General features: G+C 39.7%; 1 protein-coding gene across 1 annotated transcript in view; it reads left to right on the forward strand.

The window, feature by feature from the left end:
- fam49a (family with sequence similarity 49 member A) overlaps positions 1-24,147 on the forward strand; it is a 37,485-nt gene that overhangs the window by 618 nt on the left and 12,720 nt on the right. The gene's annotated exons all lie outside the window — the stretch shown is intronic.

Here is a 24,147-nt window from a genome sequence, read left to right on the forward strand (position 1 = left end):
TTACTAACTGTTTTACAACCTCAACTTGACAGGCAGGCACAGGCAGGTGGTTCATAGTGAAGTACTTTGCACTGCTGGACTATGTCAATGCCATATATCAGAACAAAACCTATGTATAGCTTCACTTTAATGTATAAAGAGCTACCTACCTTAGCTGATATTTATCAACTCTGGGACTAGTTCACTCAGTCTTGCACCACTTAGTTTTGTCTCTGAGCTGATGAAAATAAACTCCTTCAAGTTAGCCCTTTTGCTTGTACGAGAACTAGGTCACATGGAAACTTCCAACTGCAGCCTGGATGGGTGCTTAACCAAAAAAACTGGTGCCTTCTGATTGGTTTCAGTGGACTGAACTGGCGGTCTTTTGTTCAAGAGGACATACAGCAACAGCTGCACTCCCCAGTAACAACAAACGTATGAGTGTGTTTTCCCACATGGGTGTGTGTGTGTGTGTGCGTGTATGTCTGTCGTGTTTCAGTCAGAATAAGAGGGTGCATTCGCAGCATGCCCGGCACGCCAACTGAACTCAAGGTGCTGTTACACATGCAGAACAATAGCTGGTGTGGATGCATTCTGATCTCCGCTGGAACGCGTTGTCTTGTTTTGCATGTTCGTTGGACAGATTAGCCTAGTTGTGTCTCTTGGCATTTACATGGACACTGGGGGCCCATAGGCAGCGCTTTCAACGTTCTACTGATGCAGCGTGGGGACCAGTCAAACAAGCAAGAACATGTCATTTACAAGTTCGCCTTGACAGGACCTGAACACAACGTGCGTGTGTGTGCATGTGTTTGTGTGTGTCCCCCCCGAAGATTTCATTTTGTATGTGACTGTGCAAACTTTTCTTCTTGTTGCAGAAAAACAGGATATGGTCTCGAGTGCACCGTTTATCGGTGGCATTTTTCGCCTTGTGGCTTTAACCTGCCTGAGTCTGGTGCACAGGAAAGGCTTTGTGTTGCAGTGCAATGTATCTTGTAGTGTTTCACCACTGACTGACGCTAAAAAAAAAAAAGACAAGAAGCAAATTATAGATCTGACAAACAAGGGAATGATTTTACTCTAATTCCTGCAAAAACAAATAGCCATCACTCCCATTAGAAGAAAATCAGCATGCACCTGATACAAGGTCAGCAAGCGAGTGTTGATACTTCCCTTTGATGAGGGGAAATACTTTGGCTGCAGCTATTTGGTTCAGATTACAAAGAAGGCATCTAACTACTGAAGTCTGCTACTTTGGACTGCCAATGGAGCTGGAAAGAGAAATGTGATATTTGCAATATAGCTGTTCCTAAACTTTTAAGTGAAACTGCTGGAAGTAGCAGTTTTCATTTGCAGAAGTCTAGCTGTATATAAACAATATGATGCTGCATTTGAGGTCTCAGTGCAAGGACCAGATGATGCAAGTGAAACCATAAGATTTATGTAGAATAAGCAGCTCAAAGCCTCTATAAACCACTGTCCTCTTTCATTGCCTGTACCAACGTAATTTATTTATTTTGTTTTGTTTTTATGTTCTTACGTTGTTGGCCTGTTTAACAAACAATGAACCAATTAATTGAGTGATAGACTGAAATGAGCGCAATAATTTACATTTGCAATGCTTCGTATTTTTCTTTAGTCTTCAGTTCATTGTGATTTGGATTCAACTGGCTCTGTTTTGAATATATATAGATATATATATCAATATATGTTTTTTTTTGTTTGTTTTTTTTTTTTGCAATTTTGGATATTTAAAATGTCTTACAGTTCCAGTGTTAAATCTTCATTGGAATTTAAAGTTTATTGGCTTTTGAGAATGTGTTCTTGCTTTATTATGCCATTACCATTACATTACTTGAAAAAAGTTTCAAAACAAAAATATTATAATTGATTGCAATGATTTCTGGGATAATATATCGGCCAACAAAATGTGATTTCTTTTGACAGGTCTGCTGACTTGTCGGCCTGTCTAGTGAGTAGACCTTTGAGAATCTATAAGTGAAACACACCACCTCCATGGTGAGACACGTTGGTGGCTGTGTCTTCCTCTAGGTTGGCTTTTCTCCTGCAGGGATAAATTCAGATTAATGTGCTAGAATGGCCCAGTCAAAGTCAAGACCTTAATCCACCTGAGAATCTGTGAAAAGACATAAAAAGTTAATATTTGCTGATGCTTGTCATCTTTGTTTTTTTCTCTTAAAACCAGATATGATTGTCCAGAGGTTTGGTTCAGAGAGGCTGAAGACAAATTTAAACCATCACTTTTTAAAAAAAACCCAAAATGTATTCTTATGTTTTCCACTTTACAAATATTCACTACTGTTTTTTCGTCACATCAAACCCCAATAAAATACACTTTGCGGCTGAAACGTCACACAATGTGGGAAAAATCTACTGGATTTTCTATGTTTTTACGAACTTCAGCATGTCCCTGAATTCCTCTGATGTGCTCTCTTTCGTGCCCTTATCAGCTTCTAATCGGCCAGTTGTATATTGGCCAGCCAACGCTGCCATCTGGGCTGGACAAGGGGAAAAAAATTTTGACACCCTTACTGGAGAGCCGCTAACAGATTTTGTGGGTGTGTATCAGACACAATCCGGAAATGTGTGAAAAACAATTTTACACTCCCTAGGAGTGGCCTAAAAGGCTTCAACACAAGTGATCACCATGAATTATTTCATTAAATCTTTCAAAAATCAAAGCTATTTTAGAAATGGCTTATGTTGTAGATATTGCATCAGCTTCAAAAGCTCCAGCTTTGCTAATAAAAAGAGTAGAGCCAGCTTTGTATCTGTTTCTCACTTCTTCTCTGCTTTGACTGGAAATCAGCATAACCATTCATTCAAGGTCATCACCCTCTAATAGAAAAGCTTGCCGCCTTCAGGAGCCCTTTCATTTTATTTATTTATTTATTTATTTTGAACAAAAATCCTAGGTAGAAGAACAAGCTTATTGTCTGAAAAGCTTAAAAATGTTTTTACCACTTAAGCCCCCGAAGGTTCAATGTTCACCAGCATTAATGTTTCACAGTCTCCTTTTTTTTATTACCCTCAAAATAATGAGTTATTTGTCTGTCGTGGACCAAGGCTGCGTTGCTGTGAAATACCAGCCCCAAGCTTCCTGTTTTACCCCGAACTAGCCGTCTGCCTGCCGCTTTATTTGTCACGGAGAACAAGTGTGTGTACAACTGTGCTGCCTTGTGACCCTGCACACTTCCCACTCACGTTTCACTTTTTATGCTCACATCCTGTCAGGTCGGCGGCCGCTCTCTGTGAGTCTGCTGTACGGCTTCGATAAACTCTGCCTCGCTTTTCTAGGTTTTGTTTGTCAGGTGTAGATCGCCTCTCTGCTGTCAATGCATTTCTCCTTTTTATAATAATTTTTAAAGAATGTTGGGAGTTTTTTTTGTTTTTATTTTTGAACTGGAAAACATTCTACAACCCTCTCATCTAGTCTACATATACCACTGCATTGCTGTAGTTTACACATCAACATATAACTTATTTTAAAAATTGGAGCGAGGCTATAGTGGCTCGATTGGAAATCTTAATACTCAATTAGATCAAGAAGAAAAATAGCAACATGTAAAATCTCTGCCAATATATATTTTTTAATTGACTCAAATGTCAAGGGCTTTTATTGTGGAGAACTCAAAACTAACAGGAGTGCACCGATTGCAGTTTTCTGGCTGATCACCGATCTATAAAAAGCCTGATCTACTGATACCGCTTTTGTTTTTCATTTTGTCTAAGAAGTTGATAAATATAACACTTCACACCCAATGCCCGATCCTTCAAATTTAAGTAGATGGGGGCCAGTTTAAATGATTAAGCATTAATCTAATTAACCAAACTGCACAGTAGTATTTTTTTTTACTACAATGTATTGAATGAATGAAGGCACACCAATGATTTCAAAACAATCAGTACAGAAAGTGCTTTTATTTAGAAAAATGAGGCGCATGTTTGTTTAGTTGTGAAATGATAAAAAAAAAAAGTTTTTTCTTACATGGTCTCTGAGACACCCCTGTGGTTGGTGGTTATGAAGCTACAGCTAACATGAATGTTATTCTAAACTAGTGCTGTGACATTAACACATTCATTTTGATTTATTATTAGAGGAAAAGCAGCACGGTAAAAAATGAACACATTTAGTTGCACTGCAAGAGGTAAACCCAAAAGCTATCTAAATAGCTGATATCGTGAATGCAACACAAGGAGTGAACATAAACTGCTTTGAGCGTAAGCGTCACTGATGGCTGTTTCTATAGACAGCCGACATTTAAAATCTAAAGCCAAAAAACAGCTGTGGGGAAACGAGGCGTCCCGACCAGGCGAAAGGGGAAATAAAACAACTGAAAAAGTGTTGTCGTTGCCACGAAAACATGCTTTCAATCCAGAAAGTTTGCATGTTTTTGTTTTTTTCTTTCTTTCTTCAACTTTGTTGCATTTTGGTTCAGACTGGGGGATGAGGTATAGAGGAAAAATCCACTTAATGTAGAAGATTTAAAAATCACATTTCCACTAAAATGCCAGTTTACGTCAATGTTTATAAACTCGACTCACCATCTCTCGGTTGATTTGTGCAAACCTCTTTATTTGGCAGTTTGCATAGAAATGCCCAGAGAATCATGCTTTCTGGGACAGTGGAAACTTGGAAAGCCACAGGAGGAAAAGCTTGATTAGACCGTAATCTAGTTTTGGGCTATGCTTATCTGTTCATTCTTTGCATTTCTCTCTTGCCCAAAAAGTCAGTGTTGCACACCACACTTTTTGCTCTCAAGTCTTGCTTTGCTGACCTGCTGTGTGCTTCTTGAACAGCGGCAGGTGTGTCACTTCTACTTCTGTGTTTATCAGCGCTACTCAATAGTGAGAGACCCAAATATGCAATAATTTGCGTCAAATTTTAGCTCGAGAAGTTGACAGAAATAATCAGCTTGTTCTGTGTTACTATTTTTGGTTAGTTTTCAAAAAAAGAAAAAAGGTCTGAGTTTTTATGTTTTTTTGTTGTTTTTTTGCATTTATTCTGCATGTCTACAACTACATCAAATGTAGTTCTATGCAAATCATAGAAATGTGTTCTTTATTGTTTATTGCAGCCTAATTACTCAGTAATATTATGACATTCGTGACACCCGTTACACTTTAGCAAGACTTGAGGCAGAACAATATGACAACAGATTGGGTTGGGCACACAGTTTTGAAACTAATTCTTTGTGAGGCAATGCTGCAAAGTTATTGCTTCAATGCAGAACCTAATTAAAATTAATCTGTTTGATGATTAGGATTTATAAGGAGTGGTTCCTGGACTGACTCTTAATTTAATTTGATACTAGTTTGACACTGAACATCCCTTAAAACACTATTAGTTCACTGCTGTCCAAGTACCTTTACTGTCACATTGTGTGCTGTTTGTACCTTGTGCAAGCACCTCATTTTGTAACTAAGTGTTTGCAACCACCCAGGCTAAATTTACAGTGGCCACCCCAAAAACGCGTGCGTGTGTGAACAAAAAAAAAAGTGGTGATTATAGTGACCCAATAGGAGAGCCAGTGTTTGTGGAAAGTTGTGACTTGGTTTGTTTTGAAAACAACCACTTCTATTTGCCCGCCACTAAATGTACAGTTTGATTCATTTTCTATAACAACTCGACGTCAATTTTCTTGAGTTTTAAAATGTTGAGCTTATTTAACAGAAAATCTGGACTCAAATTTGAATACATTGCAGCACGCTAAGCTGATAGTTTTAACCACCTTAACTTCTGTACCAGGTAAGGTGGTTACCTTTTACAGAAAGTAAAAATTTCAAAAGAAATTCACATTGTATAAGTCAGGCACTTGAAGGCTATTGGAAGCACTATTCAGCAGTTTCAAACAGAGAATTGCCCTTTCACACTGAGTGGTGAAGGGGATGTCAGTGCAAAACAAATACCTGAGGCAAGGGCTAAAAGAAAGGTAATAAGTCTTTCATTAATTAAAACTAACATGCTTTTGGAAATTCACTGCACATCAAACTATATTCAGCAATGTACTACTCCCCACCCTGAAATTATTAGAATATGACATACTTATTCAATGTATTAAAATTCCATGTGAAAATTAAAACATATTCACTAATCTACCGTAGTGAGATTCCATTAGAAGATAAACAGGTCCACTCCTGAAATGGTTTCACTTTACAGACTTGCACGATCATGATTGTAGGCCAGAAAAGACATTTCCCTGGAATCTTTCTTCATCTGTTGGCCTGTAAATGGCATCTAATAGTTGGTAAACATTTGTTAGATTTTCAGGTTTTGCGTTTCGCTTTCACATTGAAACAAACCAAACCTTTTGAAAAACCTGTTCCCCGTCTTGCCTGTAGTGGCACTGCACCAAGAACCACTGAAGAATATGACACAAAAACCACGGAAGAAGATAACTTCTTTCTTCACAATATGTAAATAAAAATGTCAGATTTTAATGGTTGGTTGTCATATATTTTACCCAGAATGCCCTGTGCTGTAATCCACTTTCTGCTTTTGGAGATGTCTCTGGCCTGCCTACTGTTCACATTTGCATTTGAACCGTGGCGTAATTCACTTCAACCAAACCGAGACCTAAGTTTTTTTTGGTCACACCTCCCTAGTTAAACCAGACTTTCTGGGTAAATGAACTAGAGTTTGATTAAAGTGGATTACACAGATCTGCTGTGAACACACCCTTAAAACAAATATTAAAACAATACTTCAGTTTTATTTATTTTGTAGAAGTAAGTTGTTCAGAATTATTACATTTACTTTTTAAAGATCAGATTTTTTTGCTCCTGCATCTTTACTAGGTAGCCAGCAAATGTTTTGGAGCACAAAACTGCTGTGATTCTTACGTAGCCACCTATCTCTTTTAGAGATAGTCATCTTTGGTGGCGATTGCTTAATGCCGTTCCGTACACACATGCTGACAGAAGTTTCACACAAGAACCCGTCTCACGCAGACATGGCTCCCTTTGTATCTGTGCTGCTGTTGACATGCTGGACTTGGCAGAACAGAAGTGGCATTGAACAGAGACGTAGGAGGAATTTCTACGCCCGGAGTCCTTCTCTCTACTGCCAGTGGTATCCAGCCTCCTCCTCTTCTCCAAATACCATCGGCACATTTTTTGTTTTTTGCTTTCCTACTTACTTTTTTGCCTTGATTTGAGCTATTGTTCGCTCATCACACTTTTAAATGCCTTCAAAGTATCTCTATCCCTACTTTCTCTGTCTCTGTGTTGACTGAGGCCCAATGAGTTCATCACTAGGGTCATTGACATCTCATCAGACTGAACACTGGGAGGTTTTTGTCCAGTCAGGCCAGAGGCCAGATGTGATGAAGGGAGTTTGTATTGAGCAAGTGTAAAATCGAAGCACCAGGCCCAGTTGGATGAAGCGAAGGGCATGCCGAGCCAGCAGTTTAACAGAGTGGAGTACTTCTGTAAGGACGAGAAGGAGGAGGCTCTGTCCTTCGTTTCGGTGTCACAAGCAACTGTGTAGCTGCGTGTGTGTGTGAGAGAGAGAGAGGGAGAGAGAGCTGTGTGCTGCATTGTTTCTGAGCTGGGGCTTGTCGGAGAGAAATGAAGTGACACACGACTCAGCACTGACTCCCGAAGAGTTCTCCAGGGTGGATTGAGTGTTTGTACTGCGGTCGGTGGTGGGATTAAAAGTATCAGAGAAACAACAGCGGGAAGCAAGTCTGCTATTGTGGTGGCACTGGGCAGGTTTCCCCTTCTCCACCCAGTCTGCCCTAAATCCACCTACTCTCCCACCCCCCTGGCCTGTGTCCATATTAGGGCAAAACTCAGCCAACCTCCCTACAAGCTGAGCTCAGACGGTGGCCCCCTCCTCTCCCAGCACGTCCTGCTGTCACATTTGCTCCGGCAAGAGAGCCTGAAGGATACGCAGCTCGCCTAACCCAATTCAAAGGGCCACTTGGCCAGCCTGTCAAAACAGCAAAGGGATTTTAAAAAATGGATTCAGGAGTGCTAACGTCAGTTTGCCTGTTTCTGTGTAATGTCTGGGCTGTTGCGTGTGCATGGTTGCCAAGTACTTTCCAGGTACATACTGCACATGCTCAGATTTAGTGTGCAATCACACCAGCTCTATTTAGTCCATTTTAATAAAACTTCAGTTAGTTTGTCTTGAAAGTCCAGTTTATTTGGGGAAGTGTGAATATGTAATTGAACTTGGAGACAGCCCAAAAAAGCAAACACTGGTTTGCCTAAAAACCTAGCTCTCCAGGGCTTTTCCCGGTGTATTATAAACCTGGTCCCCCACCATGCTAAGTGTTTTTATTTTTTATTTTTTTGTTCGCTAGTTTCAGTGAAAATAAAGATGGATTAAACTAGGTTTATATGTGACGCATTGAATTGTGCCATTCCTGCACCTGACAATCGGCCTTGCATACTGTTATTTCCAAAATTTGATGCGTGCTCATGCAAATCCAAATTTCTGTAACTTTTAACATTTTTCACAGTGGGCCACTGATGGACTGTTCTCACACTGCTTAGCAGGTTTTCTGGGAGAAACCCTGTAGGTCTCTGTCTGGTGAAGTGAACTCAGAGTTCACCAATGTCAAATGCATATGTGAATGCTAAGTGGACCAGAGACCCCAACAAAAGCAGCAAGCGGTCTGCAGCGCAGGACACTCTGGGTAAATAGAACCAAAAAAATGTTTAGCCCTAGTGAGAAATGGCTCATAGTCTTTTATCAATGAAGGAAGAGAAATCCTTCAACCACTAAAATCTGACACCACTCCATTTTGTTTACATTTAGTGAAGAAAGAAGAAGAACCTTCTTCAGAGGTTTTTGTGTAATTTCCTTTGGTCATTCTTGGTGCAGCGCCACTATGGCTGTGAACAGGTGTTTTAAAAGGTTTGGTTGATTTGACACGATACAAAGTGAAAGCGAACAACAGGAGCTGAAGATGAAGCAAATATTGCAGTTTTAGTTCCCAATGGAACTGAGTCTACTGTACTATCTGGTGCGAAAACACCCTAAACATTACAGCAACCTCTTCAGGGGACAGAAGTTCTCATTTATGTCTGAAATTGCTCTAAGTCTAGGGATGGTTATGCTACTGTTTTTGGGTGTGTTTGCCATAAATGACCAAGGTAGTATATGGAGTTCTAGATTCTAATATCTTTGGCTGATCTTATTTCAGTCACACAGACTCTTTTTAAACAGCTGGTTTGTGCTTCCCAGACATTTTCCAAACTACTTCCAAACAGAAGTTATTTTAGTCATTGGTGTTGATTTTGGTTTCCCGCAGGTATACAGTGGTTTGAATTGATAGTCAAAAATCACTAGGTGAGCATCCAAAAACATTACAACACTCTCAAATCACACACACAATTATGTATATATATATATTTTGTCTCCATGTGCTTTACCCATTAAATTGCAATAGCATTGCATAGTTCTAATCTAAAGATGGCACAAATCTTTTGGTCAATACCAATACTGATCTTTGCTAGTTTGAATCAAGTGAACAATATTAATTAGCTGTTGAGTTGACTTGTGTGTGCAGTCAGCTGCTCTGTAAACGCACAACTCGATGATAGTGTAATTTTAAAGCACCGCTACCTTAATAGCAGTATATAACAGAGTAACCTTGTCTCACTTGTAAGGAGGGTAAAAGTCAGTCAGGCCGTCTGAGTGCAGCAGTAAATTGGTAAGGGGGGAGTGTGGTCTTACTCTATGCTTCAAAGAGTGGGAGAAAACATTCTTTTCTAATTATAGGGCCTTTAAGGTGTAGAAACATTTTGTTTAAAGTTAAACTTTTAAACAAACTTGGCATAACCAACAAAATTGAATTGCATTCAACTGAACTGAACTAGACAGATCTTGTAATTTCATGGTGACGCTAATGCTAGCCCTTTTACCAGACTGCTCTTTAAAAATACATAAATCTTCAAATTGCTGTCAGTGCTTTGAGGCAAAAGGAACCAGCTGATGCCTTGACCTTGAATTCACAAATGGGCCATATAAACTTGTTTTTTAAGCTGTTTGAAAATGTCCTCACCTGCTTCCCTTATGGGTGTTATTTTTCTTTTTTAGCATTAGCAATCCTGAATTGTCCTTCAGAACTATAACATTCAGATTTAGAGTCTTGATAACCCAGTGGTTATGTCTTAAAAATGAGATGTATATCACAAATGACATACCAGGCGACAAGGAAAATAATAAAGATCAGTAAATACAACATTTTTCCTCCTTTCACTGTTTAGTTAAATTCTTTTTCATCTATGGTGTGTTCTCCTTTTTTATAATTAGCTTTTGGTAAGAATTTATATTTATTTATTGTTGTAAAATAGTCAGTGGTTATTTAGTTCTTGTGGATGTGGATGTGCCGTACAAGGTGATAGAAGTTTTAATTGGACATTGTTGTTGGTAGAGTTTAATGTGACATTAAGTTGGAAACCACAGAGTTAGAATAACTAGCGTGAAAATACTTGTTTGTCCTGAGCTAGAAAAAGTAGCGGAGGTCACTCATGTCACGTCCGCCTGCACCTTGTTGCAGGCGGATTGGTATGAGATTGGTTCTTTCTGTTAGGTTGAGTTACACAATAACAGCATGGACGTCAGACCTGCCCTCTCTTTTGCTTTCCAGGTCAAAGGTTGGCCCACCTTGTGGAAACTTTGTACCGTTTTCTGTGTTTTGAACGCTCACTGTTCTGACTTAAAATTGGTGATTAATAGCTCTAATTTTGTGCCAAGGATTTTAATGAGCAATATCTACGCTCAGGCATTGAAGTTTAATCATCATGTTTAGTTCTTGGACAAATTCTGAAATGTGATTCTATGGCACTTTGTTCACTTTTAAGCCACTTTAGGAGCAAAAGTGGTACTCATGGAAGACTGAATGAGGCAATCTTCAACAAACAAATTCACTGAGAGATTTCAGAGAAACTGACTGTCAAATGGTATACACTCAAAATGACACCTTTGGAGCATCAACCACAGCTCCCACTTGCTTACATTCCCACATTCTTATTAGCATTCCTGCCCATATTTACGCCCAATTAAAGGAACAAACTGCCATTGGAGACACGCCCAAATTGGCTAGACTCGAACCAGACATTATCCGGTTAGAGTGAGACTTAACAATGGGCAAGGGGCTTTAGTGACCTTTAGGACCACATACTGATAACATAGTGGTTACCTGTGTGTGATAGTGTCAACATCAAGGACAGTGAAAGTGTGTTGTTGGGTCATGCTATGTTGTATTTAAACAAATTGTCTTAATATGGATCTTGGTTGGCAAAAAAATGGGTAAGTCAGAAAATACATGACCAAATTAAAGTGAAATCCAAAGCAAACAGCTGTCTCTGGTCAGTTAAAGACTTGAGTTATATACGCCATTGTTTACAAGACAGCATCGTTTTACCTCATTACATGTCAAAGAGTCATTGTACAAACACTTTTAATTGGTCTTTGGCTGAACCAGATTCCTCAAACTGCAGATCAAGTTCAGCTGGTTCTGAGCTATGCATCCATAACTTCCAGGTAAGCACCTGAGTTACTTTTATATTGAGAGTTTTAATCATTTAGTTCGTAATATTAGAATTATAATTAACTAAACCCCAGCAAACAGAGAATGGTGTTTTCGTAAAGAGTATTTTTGTTAAAAATATCCTGGTAATAGTGCAGTAAATGTCCATTTTACACACAGGAAGCTGTGCTGAGCTGGTATGAGAACAAAGGAACTGAAATGTGGCTCTCGCACATTACAGTTCATGAGGTTTTTTTTTTTATTCAAGGGAGTAGGCTTACAGGTTTCCTGTTTCACTCTATTATCATTAAAAAAAACAAAAACATAATGGTAGGTTTTTATAGACCTAAAGAATGTAGTCAAATATGATCAAATTTGTCCTTGTTTACCCCTCCACTCACAGCTCACTGAGCTGTTATGAATCCATCATCTATCCATTCATTCACCGTTGTCAGGCAGAAAGGAATAGCGACGAGTCAGACACATTTATTTACTACAGTGGGGGAGCTGCCTCCTGACCCGTTCAGTGTTCTTTAAAGGTTAACTCATGTTTGAAATCTTCAAGGGTGTCGGCAGCAAAATGTGTCTCCTCCACCCACCCTCAACCACCTATTCTCTCCATCTTTCCTAAACACATTTTTGTTTTTGTACGTACTTCAGCTAACCTGGGATGGCTAGCTTGCTCTTTGCTGCTTCCCACAGTAGCACACCAGCTGTTGTTGCGTGACCGGGAGTCCTAATGGAAATGTGCGTTTCCAAGTGGTTGACATGATGCTCATCCATGGAAAATAATCGATTTGGGGCTCAATCTTGCGAACATCAGCAGCTGTGTCACCATCCAGGGTTCCTGTTGCAAGTTACAAAGAGGAGAAAACAACATATTTGGATCTAAGCAACATAAGACTGCAAGCAACTTTTTCTTAGTCCTCCTTTATTCTTATGATTATAATTGAGCGACTGCCTCTATTCAAGGAAATATGTTTACCACAAGATTAGCACTTCTTTGAAACTCCCTGAACTTTATTCAATCAATTGATCAGTTTATTCACTTGATTTAACAGATTTCGTTATTAATTCACAAGTCTTACAACACCTGTTAATAAACGAGTGAAAAGGGAGCCGGAAGAAGAAAAACGTGCCCAATTCTCAATAATTATAATTTATATTTTTGTAATTTATACATTAAATTAACAATGTAAATTGAAAACAATATTTAATTCTCCACATTATTAAATCTGAGACTTGATTATTTTACTCTTGTAAAGTGTTGTAAGGTAACTAGTGGAATTTGGGCGCTTTCCTATTGTAGGAATTTAACTGAAGCATTAACGAAAGGAAACAATAGGTTTGTTTGAGTGAAAGTGGGTCACAGTCTGGTCCTCCCTTAGGAAAGCTGAATGAGTTGATTAAATGCAAAGGATCCTTATTGTTGAAGCCCAGAAGAGTTTTTCTTCTTTTCAAGACAGGGTGTTAATTTTCCTTTTTTAAAAAAAAAAAAAAAGTCGATCCATCTTTCCTAAAGGCGTAGGAGATAACAGATAAAACATTAGCTATTTCCATAGGATATTTATGGCTGGGAAGTATGACAATAGTAGACTGTGAAGGATTGGAAAATGTTAAGAATCTGCCAAAACAAAGAGATATGTTCATAGGGTCCCATAATTTTTCTGTTATGAATTTGTTATTTTGTCATTTTTTGGAAGCGATCTTTCCCACCTGGGTTTTCTCTGACAATCTAAATAATGTTTTTCACCATTTATGCTGATATCACCAGTGAAGGAGCAGCAAAACAAAGACTTTACTGGTTGCTGGAGCTTCAGAAAAATGTGTTAAGAAGCTCCGCTCAGGTAAAAGACTCATGAATGTTTGTTTTAAAGCATCCTGAGCTCGGAGTCTTCTGTGTTTTGACTGTAAACTGTAGTTGTCTATTGTTAAAGCACAACATTAACTAATGTGAGCATCTAGTTTCTTGGATAACTTTCTTGGCTGTTCGTAAATTTACATTTTTTAAAATTTCGTTTTGTTCAATAACCTTCTGCTCTAATTTTCCTAATTATCCTGATCACATCCATAAAGTCTCCACCCAGTTTCTTTATTGGCCTTTTTGTCTTACCAGCAACCAGATGGCAGCTTTCATTATGACACACCTTCACATTTCACTGTAGGTGTGTCTTCTGTTCCCTGTTTTCAAATTTGTGTGCCTCCTCTTACTGTAGCTGATGTCGATGTTTGTAGACACAACCGCAGAGGAAAATGTGACACATGTGTGGTTCAGACAGAGATTCAAGTCCAATTAGTTTGGATTTAAATGCCTGCATCCATCACACGGTTTTGTCTGTAAACTGGTAAATGAGTCAGCATTTCTTTGTTGGATCAGGATGATCGTGACAAGGTGAATTAACAGAAATCTGTATTTTTAAGCTTTTAAGTGCAAAGCTGCAGTGTCTTCTCTGCATGACGAGTTCAAGCAATGTTGTTACTCCTCTCGAGTTCAATTAAACTTAACGCAGTTCTTGATTTTCTACAGCCATTTATTTCAGACACGTTCTTCTAGGTCCTCAAAAAATGCCGTCAGAACTACAAAAAAGGTAACAACCTAAATCAGTTCACAACGAATGACACAATATAACAAAAGATACATACAAGAAAACTGTACCTCATTAGCTGCATCAACTCCAGAGGAATAAAGTCTAATCTTCTCACAGTCTCTCCAGCTCGCATAACCCACATGGCTCCAAATGCGCCAGCCAAAGTTCCCCGGGCAACACATGCCGCGCGGAACAAAAGTTCCCCCTCTATATTCCAATGTACACCCAACATAAAACCAATAAAATTACTACTGCCACCTTAAACATAAAAAACAAAAATAAAAAACAAGAGGCAGTTGTCCTGACAGCAGCCACACTCCCACCAAATCACTTGTGATTTCTATTTGAACTTATGAGTGGATCTATTCTGCTTCTAACAATGTGACTGTCTTATGAATAGGTCTGTCTAAGTGAATTTGTTTGGTGAGTCGTCTTCCATGGCAATCTAAGGTGGAGTCACTGATCAATAACTGCACCTTCCGCACACATCCATCTTCACTTGGATAAACTGCTGTGACCTTAGCGAGTTTCCAGTAATTTCGTGGTGCCGTCTCATCTTTGATGATGACTATATCATTGACTTTCGCATTTCTCCTTGTTTTCTGCCATTTTTGTCTTTGCTGTAGGCCCAACAAATATTCTTTTCTCCATCTGTGCCAGAACTCATTGGCTAGGTATTGAACTCTACGCCATCTCTTGCGAAGGTACAAGCCCTGCTGCACAAAGTCTCCTGGAGGTGGTAGTATTACAGATGTCTTCATTGTTAAAAGAAGATTGGGAGTGAGTGGTTGAGGTCCGGTAGGATCATTGAGTAGGTGAGGAGTGATGGGTCGACTGTTTACTATGGCCATCACTTCGTAAAGATAAGTCCGTAATGATGAAATGTCAAGTGTCCGGGAAGACTGATCTAGGATGGAGGACAACACACTTCTGATTGTACGGATTTGCCTCTCCCAGACTCCACCCATATGACTGGCAGAGGGAGGGTTCATAACAAACTCACATCCGAGTTTCTTCAGGCTTTCCTGGTTCATTTCTCTTACTGCTTCCAGAAATTCTCGCCCTGCCCCAACAAAGTTAGTACCCTGGTCTGATCGCAGCTGCCGCACATTTCCTCGTATGGCAATGAAAGCTCGGAGCGAATTAAGGAAGGCGTCAGTTGACAGATCATCGAGTAATTCAATGTGTACCGCGCGGGAACATAAGCACGTGAACAGAAGTCCATAGCGTTTGAGCTCTTTACGCCCTTCCTTGACATAAAATGGGCCAAAACAATCCATCCCACAATATGTAAACGGAGGAGTTGTTTCCATTCTCTCATTAGGCAGGTTTGCCATTTTCTGCTCTTCTGTTCCTCGTCTGAGTTTCCTGCATTTCACACAGTTGTAGATATAGGATGATACTGCTTGACTACACCCAAGTATCCAAATGCCGTTAGCTCTTAGCTCATTTATTGTCATGCCCCGGCCCTGATGTTCCACATGCTGATGATAGTGATCAATCAATAACCTTGTGACGTGGCTGGTCTTCGGTAAAATAGCTGGGTGCTTAACATATGGATGTAGAGTAGCTTGCTCTAACCTACCTCCCACTCTGAGGACACCCTTGTGGTCGAGAAAGGGGTTGAGCTGGTAGAGCTTACTTGTCTTGTCTTCAGTTAACTCTTTTCGGGACTGAAGCTCCTTAATCTCTTTGGAGAAAACTGAGCCTTGTACAATGGCTATGATTGCAAGTTCAGCTTCTTGTCTTTCTTCGAGACTTGTAGCTTCATTGGTTCTCTTTTGCATTCTCTTAAACTCCTTCCCAAATCTAATGAGTCTTGCAATAGCTTTGACTAGTTTTGACCAACTGGAAAACTTCACAAAACGCTCCACCAAAGAATCTATCTTTGTCAACATGTGATGTGCAACTACTTTCCGTACTTCTGGGTCTTCTGATCCAAGTTCTCCTACCTTAATCTCTCCACTGGGCAGCTCTTCTTGCCAGAGAAAACTTGGTCCTCTAAACCAGTTTGGAAGAAACAAGGTCTTTGGCTTTTAATCCACGAGACGCATGGTCAGCGGGATTTTCATGTGAAGAAATGTACTTCCACTGTGTTGGTACAGTACTCTCTTTGATGCGTTGGATTCGGTTCGCTACAAAAACGTGAAAACGTCTTGCCTCATTGCTGATGTATCCCAACACAACCTGCGAATCTGTCCAAAAGAATTCTTCAGCATTTTCCAGCTCCAATTCTGCCTTGAGCATGTCGCTTATGCGTACCGCGACGACTGCTGCAGACAGCTCCAATCTTGGTACCGTAGTCACCTTGGTGGGTGCCACTCTGGATTTGGCGAATACAAGAGAGCAATGGATTTGTCCTGATTCACTGATAGCTCTTAGGTAGGTACAGACTCCATATCCTGCAACACTTGCATCTGAAAAATAGTGAAGTTCATACTTCTGAACTTCTTTGAAATCCTTAGGAAGGTAACAACGGTCAATCTTAACATCTGCAAGGTTCTTGACATCTGACAGCCAGGACTCCCACCGTGGCTTCAGTTCACTTGAGAGCGGTGCATCCCAGTCCACCTTGTCACGACATATCTGCTGTAATATTTGCTTGCCAAGTAAAACAAAAGGCGCCACAAGTCCAAGTGGGTCGAAAATGGAGGCCACAGTCGACAACACTCCTCTTCTGGAAAGTGGGTGCTCTTTCACAACCACTCGAAACTGGAAATGATCAGAGGCTACGCACCACTTAATGCCTAGAGCTCTGTCTGTTTTTTGCTCACCAAGTGCAAGGTCTTGCGATTTTACTGTCTCTGCACAGTCTTCTTTAGGAAGTGAGTCAAGTACTTGTTGACTGTTGGAAACAAACTTATGAAGTTGTAGTTTCCCAGTGTGACAGAGTTCCTTTGCTTCATTCACCAGATGAATTGCTTCCTTTTCCGAATGAAAACTGATCAAACCATCGTCCACATAAAAATTTCTTTCAATAAATTTTATTGTCGCTTCACTAAACTGTCCTTGACCTTGTGCTGCAATGTACTTGAGACCAAAGTTTGCACAAGCTGGTGATGAGGCAGCTCCAAACAAGTGGACACGCATGCGGTAGACCGATGGAGTGGAGTGGAAATCTCCATCATCCCACCACAGGAAGCAAAAATAGTCTTGATCTTCTACTCTGACTCTGAATTGATGAAACATGCGTTTGATGTCGCACATCACTGCTACTTGTCCCTTTCGGAATCTGCACAGGACTCCTACAAGTGTGTTGGTTAACTCTGGTCCTGTCAACAGGTGATCGTTCAATGAGACTCCTTCATACTTTGCTGAACAATCGAACACCACTCTTATTTTTCCCGGTTTTTGGGGATGGTATACCCCATGGTGAGGTATGTACCATGCCGGGTTTGTGCAGTTCTTCAGGAGGCACCTTTACCGCATCTCCACACTCTATTGTTTCATTCATAAACTTCACATAGTCACTGTGATATTGTTTGTCCCTTCCAAATCTCTTCTTGAGGCACTTGAGTCTGTGTTCTGCACAGCTCTTGTTGTTTGGTAAAATTGGTCTAGCCTCCTTAAATGGTAAGGGTAACTCACAATGTCCATCCTTTTGAATTTTTACTCCATCCTCCATTATGGAATGAAGCGCAAGTCCTCTTGAGAAAGATGAGAATCTTCCACTTTCCTTTCATTAAAATCAGATTCGAGAACTTTAATCACATCTGTTGTTGTGAAAACCTCTTTGACCTGAGTGCGACACATAAAGTGCACCTCTTTAGTCAGCTGATCAGATGGTGGATTAGGTGTCACTTCCTTGACAATTATCCTGTGACTACATCCAATAATGTCTCCATAGTCAACACAATGACCAACACCTCCAACTATTGTCCAGCCGAGGTCTGTGCGTTGAGCAAAGGGCTCATTGTCCTTTCCTGACACAACTTCTCTTGGTACTAATGCTTGTGAACAGTTATAACCTATTAACAGAGCAACATCGCATTCAATCAGAGGGGCAATCTCTTCAGCAAGGTGCTCCAGGTGAGGCCATGCTCTTGCTGTCTTTGGTGTGGGAATATGATTTAAATTGGCAGGGATAAACTCTCTGGTATATGTCATAGGAAGAGGATTCTCTTTGAAGAGTAGAAACCTCTGATTTGTAGCTCTGAAAGCCTTTGACTTGAAACAACAGTATCTTTAGATGACAACGTAGAGAGCTTTAACTGTACATCTCTTTTTTCTGTGTCCAGAGCATCTGCCTTTTCTTTGAGAACAAATGTAGTGTCGCTTTGACTATCCAGAAGGGCGTATACTAGCATTTCCTGTTCTGGATTACTTGCTGTGGACAACCAAACTGGAATTATTGTAGATGTGAGATTGCTCTTATCACCTTGGATCACACGGTTTGAGATTGCTTCACTTGATGTATCTTTACTTTGTTCTTTGGTTTCTTTAACTTGCCCTTGTTCTTTATCGCTGTCTTTATTTCTTCTGAACTCTTTGTCTCGTTCTTCATGTAAACATGTTGGGTGTTTTCCCTTACAGGTGTTACAAACACTTCTCTTTTCACATTTCTTGGATTGGTGTCCAAAACTGAGACATCCAAAACATAGTCCTTTCAATTTCACAAACTTCACTCTTTCAGTTATGGCTTTCTCCATGAACTTCCGACATGTCTGGATGTTGTGATTTAATCTTTCACAGAAAACACATTTGTTTATTTCTGTTCTCTCTTCTGTGCTGCTTACAAATGTCTTTGCTCCGACACTTCGAGCTTTTAAAGGTTTCACTTTCTCTGAGTCATTTGTTTTGAGAGCATGCAGTGATGTCACTGGGTTACATGCTATTTTAGCTTCTCTTGTGACAAAGTCAACAAAGTTGCTGAAGGTTGGAAATGAACCAGTCTCTTCTTCAATCTGAATGACTTGCCTGTTCCATCTTGCTGTAAGCCAATCAGGCAGCTTGTTGAGCATTCGCTGGTTCTCACTGCAGTCATTCAGAACCTCGAGACTCTTTATCTGAGACATTGCTGCTTCACAGCCTCTGAGAAAATCTGAGAACTCTCTTAGTTCAGCGCTGTCTTTTGTTCCAATTTTCGGCCATGACGAGAGCTTATCTCTGAAAGCTTTAGCGATTATGAATGAACTTCCATATCTTTCCTCCAGAATGTTCCAGGCTGAATGGTATGCTATGTCTGTTCCCAGTAGAAAGTAACCCTCAATAGCCTTTCTTGCAGGACCACCAACATACTTTCGTAGGTAGTAGATCTTTTCACCCACTGGAATGTTCTTTCTTTCAATCAGCATTTGAAATGAAATTTTCCAATCCTTGTACTTGATTGGATCACCATTGAAAACAGCAGGTTCTGGAACTGGTAATCGGTTAATGTTAATGGACTCTCTAAAAACCCTTGCCAGTACTGTTGCGCCATCTTCCTGCGTGGCATTGTTGGTAGGTTGCGCACTTGAGGTGTTGTCTTGTGGTGATGTAAATGATTGTGCACTTGGATTGAGTCTTGAAGGTTTCAACTTAGGCTGAGGCTGGCTTACTGGAATTGATGTGGTCTTTGATTTTTCCACATCATGCAGAAGATCCGATATTTCTTCATCTGAGTTGAGTTCTTGCTTGTAGACTCTCAGTCGTGCTTTGGCAGCTTCCATCTGTTTTACAGCTTCTAAACGTTCAAGCTCTCTTTTTCTTCTTTCTAACATTCTTTGGGTTTCAGCATTCTCTGCCTTTTGTTTTGCAAGTCTTTCTTGTTTTCCAATTCAAGCTCTTCCAGTTTTCTCTCTTTCCCACTCCATTTCTTCCATCATCTTTAGAGTGGCTTCCATGGCTGCAAGTTCTGCTGCTGCTTCTTGTCTTTTGACAGACAACTTACTCGAATGGCTTGAACGTACACTACCCGATTGTGTGGAAACTTGCGAGGTTGTTAAAGTGAACACAGAGCCAGCTTCACTCCAACCAGCCGATCTCCTTTCTATATCTTTCTCATCTTCCTTTTCACCAGTGTTTCCTTGAACTTGGTTTATAAGTTTTTGTGAAACTGCATCACATGTGTCCACTCTGCGACGAGTGTCTCTGTCAGGTGTTTCATAACTTCGCAGCTCTTCGTAGGCTTGCTTCACTTCTCCTGAAGCATGTTGGATTTGAACAATGTGATTGTGCAAACTTGGTTCATCAGGTGCTTCAAGTGATCTTTTAGCTTGTTTAGCAGCAGTTTTCCATTTGTTATAACTGATCTTGAAACGAGCTTGAAGCCTGCTCACCTTTTCTTCATGTAGTGTTTGGCCTTTCTCTGTGAGTTTTCTCTGCCTTACACTTTTCCTCAAGCCTTCTTCTGGAACAGCTTGACTTGTTCTTGCCTCCAAGGGGATTGTATCTGAGGCCTTCTCTTCGTGATTCCCATCTTGCTGCAGCTCCATAGCTCCAGCATCACAGTCTTTCTGTGTGGCCATGTCACTGTTCAATTGTGTGTGCACTAAGGGTTTTCTTAACTGTAACTTAAAATGTTCCTATATTAAAAAAATATATTTAAAATATATATATATATATATATAAAATATAAAATATATATATATATATAGCTTCAAGCGCTAACCTTTCAGTTTGTTCATAAACTTAAATTATTTTCCTTGAATGAACTTAAATGTAGTGAATCTTTAACACTCTTTACACCTTTATGTGTTTAAGCTTAAATTATTTCTATCTTCAAAGACGAACTTAAATGTGGTGTAACAAACACCTTAATCAGAACAATAAATCTTCTTTCACTTGTTACAAAACAGAAAAAAAGAAAAATAGCTTCCATGTGAAACCAAATTATAACTTGCTTTTAAGGTACCTTAGTTTACTATTAACTTGTCAAAACACTTATAATTCACTTGAATAACTTGGTAACAATTACCTTGCAAACATTTACTTATCTATATATTTTTTCAAACTTAAGCTTTAACTTTATACCACAGCAGATTACCCTCTTAAACACTTATAGAGTCCCTTTCAAAGTTAGCAAAGCTAATTCACCTATTCACATTTAACTTATTTTAAACGTGTTACTTGGTGGCAGATTAACCACGCTGCACTCCTGGACTCTTGGCTGCCTCTGGTTCAGGTAACCCTGCATGCAGTCGGTTTTTTCCTTCGATGCTAGAGAGCGACGTCACCCCTTAACGAGCTGCTCGTTGACGGCTCCGCAGCTGCAACAGACTCCGCTCTTCTCTCCACACTTGTCCAGCACGAAGCAGTTGAGTTCTGACTGTTACTCCTCTCGAGTTCAATTAAACTTAACGCAGTTCTTGATTTTCTACAGCCATTTATTTCAGACACGTTCTTCTAGGTCCTCAAAAAATGCCGTCAGAACTACAAAAAAGGTAACAACCTAAATCAGTTCACAACGAATGACACAATATAACAAAAGATACATACAAGAAAACTGTACCTCATTAGCTGCATCAACTCCAGAGGAATAAAGTCTAATCTTCTCACAGTCTCTCCAGCTCGCATAACCCACATGGCTCCAAATGCGCCAGCCAAAGTTCCCCGGGCAACACATGCCGCGCGGAACAAAAGTTCCCCCTCTATATTCCAATGTACACCCAACATAAAACCAATAAAATTACTACTGCCACCTTAAACATAAAAAACAAAAATAAAAAACAAGAGGCAGTTGTCCTGACAGCAGCCACAAATGTGATTGAGATTTGATAAAAAAATCAACATTCAGGAATCCTTCAAGATAGATTCAGATTTATTTGGATCCCAACTGGGCAAGTATAAAAACTAAAAGATGAAGTATCAAAGATTAAATAATAATAATAAAACCCCAAAAGGACATGAAATACAAATCAATACATAATGGGAAAAATACATCAGTGTATTTAATTATTGACTGACAGTTTCTACAAACATTAAGTCAAGTGCAAGTCCCCCTACCTTGTCCTACATTAAAAAGAGATATTGTTATAGGAACAAGAGTTTTTTTTTATATATTAAGAACAGACTTCATTTGGTTCTGCACACATCAGCTAGCATCAGAAGGATGTTACACACTAAATATTAATTAAAACGTAGAAATTATTGGATTGTTTTGTGACCGTCAACACTACATGTTTGTTTTTTTGTTTTTTTGGGGGGGGTCAGAGGAAAATCCCACCTTTACGTGTCCAATGATATTTCCTGAAAAACATGTTTATTTTTTTGACGTCTGCACGCATTTCCCTCTGTGCTGACTGGCTCCACCACACGCTGGGATGATTGTCAGATTTACTGCCTTAATATGCCCAACCGACTGGCTCTCATGGCGGCTGCACGCCTCAGTGTGCCATTGTTTCACTGAACGGCTCACCTGCTGCGATAACTACCTGATTGCAGTGAAAAGTTGGATAGATGAGCAACTGGCTCATCAGCTCATGGCAGGACGGAATTTCTATATTTTCATCAGACATGATGTGCGCTGCTTGGTTATGATGAATGACCATTCTGGGTGCTCTGAACTCTGCCATGGAGACACCTGTCTGACTGGAAAAGCAGGAAAGATTTTTACTTTGAGTGGAGGCCAGAAAAAAAAGATAGGAAAGCAGAGAACTGGAAGGAAGCTGGATGTATGCTTGGAGCTGTTGGTGCTGCTCTCGCCAGTCTGTGCCGGCCACATGGTGTTTTGGAAAAATGTTGGAAAGCTCCAGAGGGAACACAAAAAGTGTGACATCATGTGCATGTGCCTGGATATGGAGTAATATTGTGGTGAAAGTTACTCCTGTGACAGACCACCGGAAGCTAACACGTTAGCCATTAAAAGTCTTCGCCATCCTTGATTCATCCTACAGAAGATTAAATTCACTCTCGACTACAGTAGTCTTTGGGCAAACCATTTATGATTTTATGGTTGTTTCTCATCATTGTGATGCAACATGTATACTTTTATTTGAACTGAACAAATGAATACATTTATTATGGGTATTTTAACTTGAAATGGCCTGTTCTAGTTTAGTTTCCTCTCATTTTCATGAAGTCATTGTACTTTCCAGCTTTCAGGAATTTGGACTAGTGGTAAGCACACTTGCCTAAAACACGAATAGCACAGCTGATTTTTCCTTTAGCGCTTTTGCTAACTTTGAAAACACTTAGCATAGTTAGCTTCCTCTAAATTAATTTCCCCCATAAATTATAAAGTGTAAATTTACTTGACTGTTTTATGAACATTTAGTTAACTAAAGTTTTGTGTCAACGTTTTGATCATCAGCTGTTGAAGAGTTCTTCATGTAGTTGAATGCTCATACCAATGCTCTTATTTTGAAGTGTCTGGAGATAATTTACACAGCAGTTTAGTTTCCTCTTCTCGTGTGCCCCCGACGCCCAACTATCCTGATTGTATTTCGAACAAAAAACATACACAACATGTAAATTATGGCAAAACTAATGGTTTTAGTCTTTAATGGGCAGATGTCATTTGGATTGAAGCTAGCGCTCCTAGCTTATTCAGCTCCTGCTGAATAACCGTGAAGGTGTACTGCGTTACTGTTAGCGGAACTAATGTTTGTGATTAGCATACTAGAGTTGTCACAGTTAACTTTATAGCTCGCAGTGCCCACCAGCCGTTATTAGCTTTTCCTGATACCATCAGTGTAAATAGCCTGAAGCTTGCACATGGCGATAAATTAATGGCTGCTTTTGTCATGTATTCACCAGCAGTGCTCTTTGCTTTGGTGTTTGTCAGAGCTATGTGTTGGTAAAAACCTTGAGTTCATTAATCTCAAGCAGGCATGGTTATCATGTTTATTGAGGAGAACTAATGAGAAAATGCAAATGGTATTTTTTCATTCTCACTGGCATTTTTTCATTTTTAATCTATTGGCTTGTGACAGTTTGACCATGTTACTTCTCCTTCACCATTCGGAAGTATATCTAAAACAGCTAGATAACATTTAACACTAGCAAGCTGTAATTCTTCGTCAGAGAGTTGTACCCAACAATAAATTACAGCACATGGGTCAATAAAACAGCATTCCAAGCCACAACCCTGTAATATAATGTTGTCAACTATCCTTACCAGCTTTATTGTTAACATTTTTGTTTGTTCTGCTACC

The sequence above is a fragment of the Poeciliopsis prolifica genome, unplaced genomic scaffold (genome assembly GCF_027474105.1).
Source record: "Poeciliopsis prolifica strain line A6 unplaced genomic scaffold, Auburn_PproV2 SCAFFOLD020, whole genome shotgun sequence".
Taxonomy (NCBI): Eukaryota; Metazoa; Chordata; class Actinopteri; order Cyprinodontiformes; family Poeciliidae; genus Poeciliopsis; species Poeciliopsis prolifica.